The sequence below is a fragment of the Chrysochloris asiatica genome, unplaced genomic scaffold (assembly GCF_000296735.1).
Source record: "Chrysochloris asiatica unplaced genomic scaffold, ChrAsi1.0 scaffold00068, whole genome shotgun sequence".
NCBI lineage: Eukaryota > Metazoa > Chordata > Mammalia > Afrosoricida > Chrysochloridae > Chrysochloris > Chrysochloris asiatica.
In genome coordinates this window covers 13,973,683-13,983,651 of record NW_006408586.1, presented here as the reverse complement: position 1 = coordinate 13,983,651, position 9,969 = coordinate 13,973,683, and the positions used below count along the sequence as shown (strand labels likewise).

The 9,969-nt window shown below is 34.8% G+C and overlaps 1 pseudogene; it reads right to left on the bottom strand.

Annotated features, from left to right (window-relative positions):
• Window positions 1-2,643: 2,643 nt before the first annotated feature.
• The window catches only part of LOC102821563, a 38,098-nt pseudogene continuing 30,772 nt past the window's right edge, over window positions 2,644-9,969 (bottom strand).

The following is a 9,969-nucleotide window of genomic DNA, read 5'->3' as shown; positions in this document are numbered from 1 at the left end:
GATGTCAGCCCACATTTCTGGTCTTTGATCATTAGTGTCTAATGCATTAAATATGTTCTTGAGTTGGTCTCAAGAGAGAAATGTGTTCAAGGAGAAATATGCTCAAGGTCATAATCTAATCTGACTCTCATGATCTTGTTTTAATTTTTTTCAGCTTCAGCCTGAAGTTGCATATAAGCAGTTGATAGTCATGCCACAGTCTGCCCTAATCTTGTTTTGGCTGATAGAGTTTTCCCACTGTCTCTTTTTAAGATGCAGGTAATTTGTTTCTGTGTTGAGGTCCATGTATATAGTCATCTTTTATATTGTTAGAAAATCTATTTGCAATGAATAACTCATTGGTGTTAAAAATTCTATCATGTGATTTCCAGGATCACTTTTATCATTAAGACCATAATTTGCAATTACTGATTCTTGTTGTTAGCATTCTAATTAGCAGTAATTTTCAGTTCATGTTGATGGCATACTTGATCAGTTTCAGAGTGAAGAAGATGGTAGAATTCTTCAGTATTGTCATCATTGACTTCAAGTGTTTAGTGTATACATTTGAATTATAGTGGTTTTAAATGGTCTTTGTGAAGGTGTATGGATATTATCCTATCACAGATATTATGCATCAAGATAAATCGGGAAATGTTCTTTTTGATTATGAACACAACATCATACCTCTTCAATTTGTCATTCCCAGCATAGTAAGCCATATGATTATCAGATTCAAAATGGTCAATACCAGTCCATTTCAGCTCACTAATGTCTAGGATATTGATCTTTATATGTTCCATTTCATTTTTGACAACTTCAATTTTTCTAGTTCCATACTTAATACAGTCCATATTCTGATGGATATTTATAGCTGTTTTCTCCTCATTTTGAATTTTCCCCATCAACAAATGAAGGTTCCAAAATCTTTACTCCACTCATTTTATCACAGTCAACTCTACTTTGAGAAGGCACCCCTTCCTAGTGGCAATTTGAGTGACCAACAAACCTGAGGGGCTCATCTGCCAGCACTATATATATGACAATTGTTGTTGTTGTTGTCAGGTGCCATCGAGTCAGAACTGACTCATAGAGACCTCATGCACAGCAGAACAAAACAATATCTGATCTTGGGCCAACCTCACTATTGCTGCCACACTTGAGTCCATCATATGACAATATTCTTGTGCAATTCATAATGTTTTAATAGTCCATGTTCTGGTGCTTTCTGACAGTGTTCCACTACTGTTCTTTACCAATCTTGGCTAAGCATTCAGAAATAGTCCATCTCTCCTTCTTCCCAATCTGTTTTGTCTGGAGATCATCTGAAACCTGTCCACCATGGGTGATCCTGCTGGAATTTAAAATACTGGTGGTGTAGCTACCAGCATCACAGTGCAGCAAACTAACTGAGAAGTGGTGAACTATTTCAAGTGACAGCATATAATTAATAATCTATGATATTGAAGGCAGAAGTCCAAGTTTTGCTGAAAACCTTGCTGAAAAACAAAACTCCAGAAACAGATGGAGGAATCCTGGTGTAGTGCTTTAGGATAAGCACTGTATTGCTAATTACAATTTCAGTAGTTCAAACCCAGTAATCCCTCCTAGGAAACCCTATACAGTGTTGCTATTTATTAGAACAAACACAATGAAACTTAGCAACAAAAATAACAGGAACTAATGGAATATAAATGGAAATGTTTCAATAAATTGATGCAGTGCTGGAGGCACTTCTTTGTCAATGTCAAGAAATTAGGAAGACAGTCACCTGGCCAACTGATTGGACATGTTCTATATTTCTACCCATTCCAAAGAAAGTGACACAAAGGAATGCAGTAAAAGGTGAACAATATTTTTATTATCACATGCAAGTAAATTTTTTCTGAAGATAATATAAAAACTTCTGCAACAATATACATCCACAGGGAGCTACCAAATGTTAAAGCCAGATTCAGAAGAGGATATCATTGCTAATACAACTTGCCTAAAAGTACAGCACACCAGATATTTCTTAATTTTAAACCAAATTCTGTTTGGTTTAACAAGTGATTCTTAGTCTAGTTACAGGGCCCTCAGAAGTACAATGAAGTATTCTGGAATTTCCATTTAGGGCAATGCTATCCATAATTTGTTATTATCCACACAGCTGAATGCCTTTTATAGTCAATGAAATACAGACAAACATATTTTATTACTTTCTGATATCAACAATGATATCCCTCATTCCACACCCTCTTCTGATATGGCTTTAATTTCTGGCAGCTCTCTGTTGATATATAGTTGAAACCATTTTAAAATTGACTTCAACATTTGCATATGTTGGATAGTAGTGAATATTTGGATAATGTCCACAATGTGCTGGATCACCTTTCTTTGAAATCACACAGATATTTGTTTCTTCCAATAAATTGCCCAGATTGCTGTCTTCTAAATTTATTGGTGCACAAGAGTGTACATCCTAGTGCTGCATCAGTTTATTGAAACCTTTCTATTGTTATTCCATAAATAACTAGAGCTTGGTTTTTCACCAATGCAGTCAGTATATTTTCAACTTCTTCCTTAAATATCATTAGTGCTTAATAATATTTTACCCCCTGAAATCATTGTATGTCTTCAATTCCTTTTGGTATTATGACACTGTACATTCATCCCATCTTTTAATCAAAATATACAATAGCTTGGAAAAAAACAACTGTTAGAACAAAAAAGCCAATGTAAACAGATTAAAACAACTAGAGCAGTATGGATTTGATATGGCTCTGATGTTAGTTTCCTTACCGGATCATCAATGTCCGAAACCTGTTCCTTCAACTGACTCCACTGCTCGGGATTTAGAGAAATACCCTTTCTTCCTGGTTTCATTTCACCTTCCTGATCCATCCAAGATTCTTGAATATCAATTATGACTTTCCCTTTAAAGTCCTGAACACTGACATACCTCATTTTCCCAGTCTGAAACATATTATCATCTCTACTGCTGCTGCTCTGCTTAGAGGACAATAAGGCTCTTGAAGGTTCACCAGTTTTTTGTTTCTTCACAGGTTTTTCTGGAGCAACTTGCTGTTTTCACTTTTGTTGACTTCATTATCAGAATCAATGCCAGATGAGCTTAAAGCAACAAGTCACTTTGATTAGGTGTTGCTCGGCTCCTGCAACCGAACAGCCTCTTGCTCACTTGTTTACAACTGACAGAGAAACAGAAAATTTCATTCCATCTTCTGTTGATGCTTCTTGTTTCACTCTATATTTCGCCTAGGAATCTTTCAGTGTTTCAATTTGAAGCTTTATTTTTTTTTCCAATTCTTTCAACTTGAGAAACGCTGACTCCAATTCTTTGCACATCTCATAATAATACTACTTTTCTTCTTCAGCTACCATTTTAAATCTTCTGTTCAGTTTTAAATTTCATCATTTCTTCTCTTTTTGTTTTGGCTATTATATATGCAAGAGAAAATTAAAATTATTTCTGACAGCTGTTTTGGTCTTTTCTTTCTTTCCTCTCTTTTTAATTATCTTTTGGTTTCTTCATATATGACGTCTTTGATATCATCCTATAACTAGTTTGGTCTTTGATCTTCAGTGTCAAATATATTCTTGAGACGGTCTCTAAATTTACATGGCACATGCTCACATTGTATTTTGGCTCTTATGAGATTGTTTAAGGAGCTCTGGTAGTGTAGTGGTTACAAATCGGGCTGCAAACCTCAAGGTGGCCAGTTCAAAGCTACCAGCTCTTCCACAGGAGAAAGATGAGGCTTTCTACTCCCATGAAGACTTACAGCCTCAGAAACCCTGTACAGGGTCGCTATGAGTCAGAACCGACTCCACGGCACATAACCACCACCACCATGAGCTTGTTCAATTTTTTTTTTTTTTTTTTAAACTTCAAAATGGACTTGTATATGATCAACTAATGGATGTTCTACAGGCAGCCATTAGCCTTGTTCTGATTGATTATATTGAACTTCCAAATTGTCTCTTTCCACAGATGTAGTCAATTTGATTCCTGTGTATTCCATCTGGTGAGATCAATGAATTCAATCACCATTAATGTTGCTGGAAACAATGTGTTTGCAATGAATAAGTCATTTATCTTGCAGAATTCTATCATAAGATGTTTGGCATCATTTCAATTACCAAGTTTGTATTTTCCATTTGCTAATCCTTCTTTTGTATTTCCAATTTTTTAATTCAAATCATGAAAAATTAAATTTTTTTAAAATTTCACTTTCATTAAATTCACACTGGATAATTTGTTTAAAATCTTCAATTCCCTTACCTTATGCATAAATGTTTTGTGTGTAGATCTGAAAAATAGCCATATTAACTGGCCTTCCTTTCAGATATAAGGATATTATCTTACACCTGCATTGTATTTTGAAATCCTTGTGTGATGCTGTAGGAAAAGCACTGGGATGCAAGGTTGGTTTGAACCACAAGGTTTATGGTTCAAACTTACCAATCACTCCTGTGTTGGTGGTTATGTGCCATGGAGTCAAATCTCACTCACAATGACCCTGCATAGGATTTCCAAGCTGTAAATCTTTATGGGAGAGAAAGCCTCATCTTTCTCCTGCAGAACTGCTGATAGTCTTGAACTGCTGACTGTGAGATTAGCAGGCTGACTCATAACCGCTACTCTACCAGAATTCCTAGGAAACCCTACATAGGGCCACTATAAATCAGAATAAACTCAAGGGCACTTAACAACAATCATAACATATTGTATTTCAGAATAAATCTTGATACGTTCTTCTTTATGATGAATGTGATTCAATTTATCCATGTGTTATCCCTGGTGTAGTAGACCATATTACTGTTTGATTTTATCTCACTAACATAAGGAGCTCTGGTAGCGTAGTGGTTACGAATCAGGCTGCGAACCTTAAGGTCAGCGGTTCGAAACTACCAGCTGCTCCGTGGGAGAAAGATGAGGCTTTCTACTCCCGTAAAGATTTACACTCTCGGAAACCCTATACAGGGTCGCTATGGGTCGGAACCGACTCAATGGCACATAACAACAACAACAACAACAATGTGTAGAATATAAGGGGCTCTGGTAATGCAATGGTTATGAGTTTGGCTGTTAATCTCAAGGTCAGCAGTTCGAAACTTCCAGTCATTACAGGGGAGAAGGATGAGACTTTCTGCTCCCGTAAAGATATACAGCCTCGGAAACCTTATACATGGTTGCTACGAGTCGGAACCGACTCCACAGCACAAAACAACCACTATCACTAATGTGTAAAATATAGATCTTTATGCATTACACAACATTTTTTTAAATTTCCAGTTTTCCTAGATCCATTCTTCATACATTCCACATCAAAATTAATGGATGTTTACATTTGTTTCTCATATTGAGTCATGCCACATCAGCAATGAAGGTTCCAAAATTTTTTATTGACACATATCATAAAGTCAGCTCTATTTGGAAGAGAAAATTATTCTCTTTTAAATAACTGAATGAGCCCATCTTCCAGCACTGTCAGATGGTATTCCACTATTTTTCATCAGGTTTTCAGAGGCTAATTATTCAGAAATGGACAGCCACTTAATACCTGTTAGTCTGTCTTAGCCTGGAGGTGCCAATGAAATCTTTTCATCATGGGTAACCCTGCAAGTATTAGTAGTAGTGGTGATAAGCCTACCAGCATCACATTACCTTATAAAGCACCTCAGTATGACAGACAGATGAGAAACATTTATTATCTGTGCTAAATATTTAACTCAATATTGATTCTAAAAAACTCTCTGTTATTGAATCTTTGACTGTCCTCACCTTTTTTGTCGTTGTTTTTATCTCCTCAATACATGGATTTATTTAAATTAAATGTCTTTATGTTGATCATTATCAATGGTCTGCATATGGTAACATTTGCAATAAATATTCTTATTCTCTTATTTCCTATTTCAGTGAATATATTTGAAGGGATAATTTTAGTGATGTTTGAAGTCATTTTGGTAGTTACAAATGTTATACTTTACAATTATTTTCGTTTTCAATCTACACTCAGATATTTCCTTAAGGCAGAAATTATTTTTTTTTTTATTTTAAATTATTGTTTTGCAAAATTATGCCAAACTTCTTCTTTATGCCTAAGTTATACATAACATAACTAATAGGTACCAAACAATAACAACAAAAAGTTATGCTTTGAATAATTATTTCAATTAAAATTGATCTTATATGAATCTATTTTAAGCACTAGCATTCTCTGTGATTTTAGCTAAATTTTTCTCTTTGGAAATAAAGGTAAATAAACCATTTTAATTGATAAAAACAAAATATGTATGTAGTTGGTGGTTAAGTGCTGTGGAGTACATTTTGACTCACCCTAGATTGTGTTTCCGAGGAACACCTGGTGGGTTTGAACTTCTGTCTCTGTTGTTCTCAGTTCCATGCTTGTCCTACAATGACACAGTTCAGAAAATTCAATCATATATATAAAGTTTTTATTTTAAAAATTAAAAATATACTTAGATTTTAATAGTAAATTTGAACTCCAAAGTAGGATATAAGTATGTCCATTTGGAGGAGGATTTGAAATGGATATATTTGAGTTTTATTGCCATTTCTAGAAAAATACTTTACAGAGATATTTAGAGACTGTTTAAAAGTTTTTAATAAATGTATAAGTAGCAATTTTTTTGTTCCCATTGTATCGTAACAGCTAGAAAACTCAGAGGAGTATATTTTCAATTGTCTCAAAAATCATCACTAAAAACAAATGATGTATCAGGCCAAAAAATGAAATCTTACAAATCATCACTGAAATCCCACTGCTGAAAATGTTAACCATGAAATTATAAAGTGAACTTAAAAATAAAAATATCCTTTTAAAATTTAAAATACTTAGAGTATCTTTCAAATTCCTAGTCATAATTTTAGTCACCAATGAATCATTCTTAGTAATCATTTGTAGACTTACATAAGAAAAAGTTTGGAAGATGCCATGCTTACATTTGAAAAATCTTTATTTTTCTCTTCCTAAGGAAAAAAAAAAGAAAGAATTACCTAATATTTAGAATCTTAGATTGAACATACACTACAAAACAGGCCTGATTAATTTCTTAGTAAGTAGATCTTATCTTGAAAAATTTGTCAAATAGTGATTTTGATGCAAATAGTTTTACGTTCCTTTAAATCTGGATTAAAATGTTTGCCTATGTAAAGAACTTCAAGTGGAAATTTTTGTTTAATCATGAAAATAACTGCTAATGCTGCTGCTGCATGTCATAAAGTAGATTCTGACATACACCGATCGTGTATAAAGTTTGTGAGGCTGAAACTCTTCCAGAAGTTGTTGTTGTAGTTGTTAAATGCCAGTTACAACCTAAAGTAGCCCTGTATAGGGTTTCTGAAGAGCAACTGGTGAGCCTGAACTGCCCATCTTGCAGTTCAAAAGGCTTTGCAGTCTGGCACATTAACCCACAGCGCCACACCAGGCCTCCTCCAGGAGTAGAAAATCTCATTTTTCCCTTGCTGAAAGGCTAGTGGATTCAAACTTCTGACTTTGCTACTAGGATCCCAAGGTGTAACCCATTACACCATGAAAGTTCCTTTACTAGTAATGAATTGTCAAAATTATGATTCAAATGTAAAATAGAACCAAATTCCTGTGTCATATCTGTTGTTAATTTTGCTAAGTGCATTCTAGTTGGTTCTGACTCAGAGAGAGCCTGTATAGGGTTTCCTAGGAATGAATGGTAGATTTGAACCTTAGGCCTTGGGGTTACAAACAAACCTTGTGGTTCAGTGCATTATCCCACAGTGCCACATTCCTATATTCACAGAATTTTTTGTTCAGATAATGAATGTCAGAAAACACTCTAACTAAACAAAACTGAAGTAGATTTATAAATTTGTAAGAAGTGCCAAGTATGAAGGAATGTTTTGGAAGACTTTTCAACCTATCTTCCCTCCTAATTTACTTCAGGGATTAATTTGCATATGTTGTTGTTAGGTTTCATTGATTCAGCTCTGTATTGAACTGAGTGAACGATGCAGGAAACATCAAAAGAAGATGGAAGAATACAGAGGCACATATTTAAAAGAATTGGATGATGTTCAACAATTTCAATAGGAGATAGATGATCCTGAACTGATGGTAGTTGAAAAAGAGTCTAAACTGCACTGAAAACATTAGTCAAAAACAAGATTTCAGGAATTGACAGAATCAACTGAAACACTTCAACAGTGGAAACACACACTATTCTCAGCTAAGAAGACCACTAAAGGCCAACCAACTGCAAAAGATCCTTATTTATGCCTGTTTCAAAGAAAGACGGCTCTATAGAATGCAAAAATCATCTAGCAATATCATTAATACCAAACACAAGCAACATTTTGTTAAGATATTTCTAAAATATTATACATTCACAAGAAGCTACCAGAAACTCAAGCTGGATTCAGAAGAGGCTGTGCCACAAGGAATATCATTGCTAATGTTAGATGGATATTGGCTGAAAGCAGAGAGTGCCAGGAAAATGTTTACTTGTGTTTCATTCACTATGCAAAGCCAATTAACTGAGTGGATCATAATAAACAATGGGTAACATTGTGAAGAAGGGAATTTGAGAATTCTTAATTGCACTTATATGAAACTTATACACAGAAAAATGACTGTTATTTGAACCAAGCAAAAGGATATTGCTTGGTTTGAAATGAAGAAACATGTGTACCAATGTATGTTGAACTAGTAATCTGAGAAACTAGACTATACAAAGGAGATTGTGGCATGAGCTTGTTAATGAAGAAGGGTCACTAACAACCTGGAATATACGTATGAAACAACATTGTTTGGTGAAAGAGAGAACTTGAGACATTTTAAGGTGAAGACAAAAGAACACAGTCTCTATTATTGATTACAATCCCATGTAAAGGAAGCAAGTATCCTCACAACTGGACCATAAGCAACATCATGATAAACAAAGGAAAGACTGAAATTATCAAAGATTTTATTTTACTTGAATCTGCCATCAACACTCAAGGAAGCAGCAGTAAAAAAATCATATGAGGTATTAAATTATATAAATCTACTGAAAAAGACCTCCTCAAGATGTTAAAGATCAAACTGTGAGAGCTAAGGTGTACCTGACTCAAGACATGATATTTTCAGTTGTCTCATAGGCATGTGAGAGCTGAACATTAAGTAGAGAAGATGGAAGAATAATTGATATATTTGAATTATTGTGTAAGTGAAGAAAATTTAAAGTACTATGGACTTCCAGAAGAACAATCAGATCTGTCTTTGAAAAATACACACTTTGTCTTGTGTACCTTGTGCATGTTGTCAGAAGGATTCTGTCCTTGGAAAAGGATATCCTGTTTGGTAAAGTAGAGGATCAGTGAAAAAGAGAGATTCCAAACAAGATGAATTGTTGCAGGCGCTGCAAAAATGGACTCATCAACAGTTGTGGTATACATAGGGTCACTGTGAGTCATAGCCAAAAGGATGGCACCTGACCACAGCAGCACATATTCCTTCCTGGTTTATTTCAGGAATTAGTTTAATAATTGTTAGGTGTCATTCCATTAGGTGCCCAATATTGAATCCATTCTGACTCATAGTGAACCTGGACACAACGTTGTCTCATCCAGAAACGTTCTTATAATCATCTCCATACTCAAGCTAAATATTGTTTTGTCTGTCGTTGTATCTTGATAACTTTTCCCTTTTTGCTGATCCTGTACTTTACATCCTTCTTCAGGTACTGGTCCCTCTTATTATATGTGTCTAAAGAATGTGAGGCAGTTTCATCATTATACCATCTAAAGAACATTCTGGCTGTAATTGTTATGAGATTAATTGGCATGTTCTTCTGGCAGTCCCTGCTATATATTCAATATTCTTTGTATGCCCCCCCCAAAAAAAAACAAACAAACAAGCAAACGCACTGCTAATTGCCATCCATTCAAATGTGACTCACAGAGATCCTGTAGAACATTGTAGAACAGCCCTTTGTTGTTGTTGTTGTTGTTGT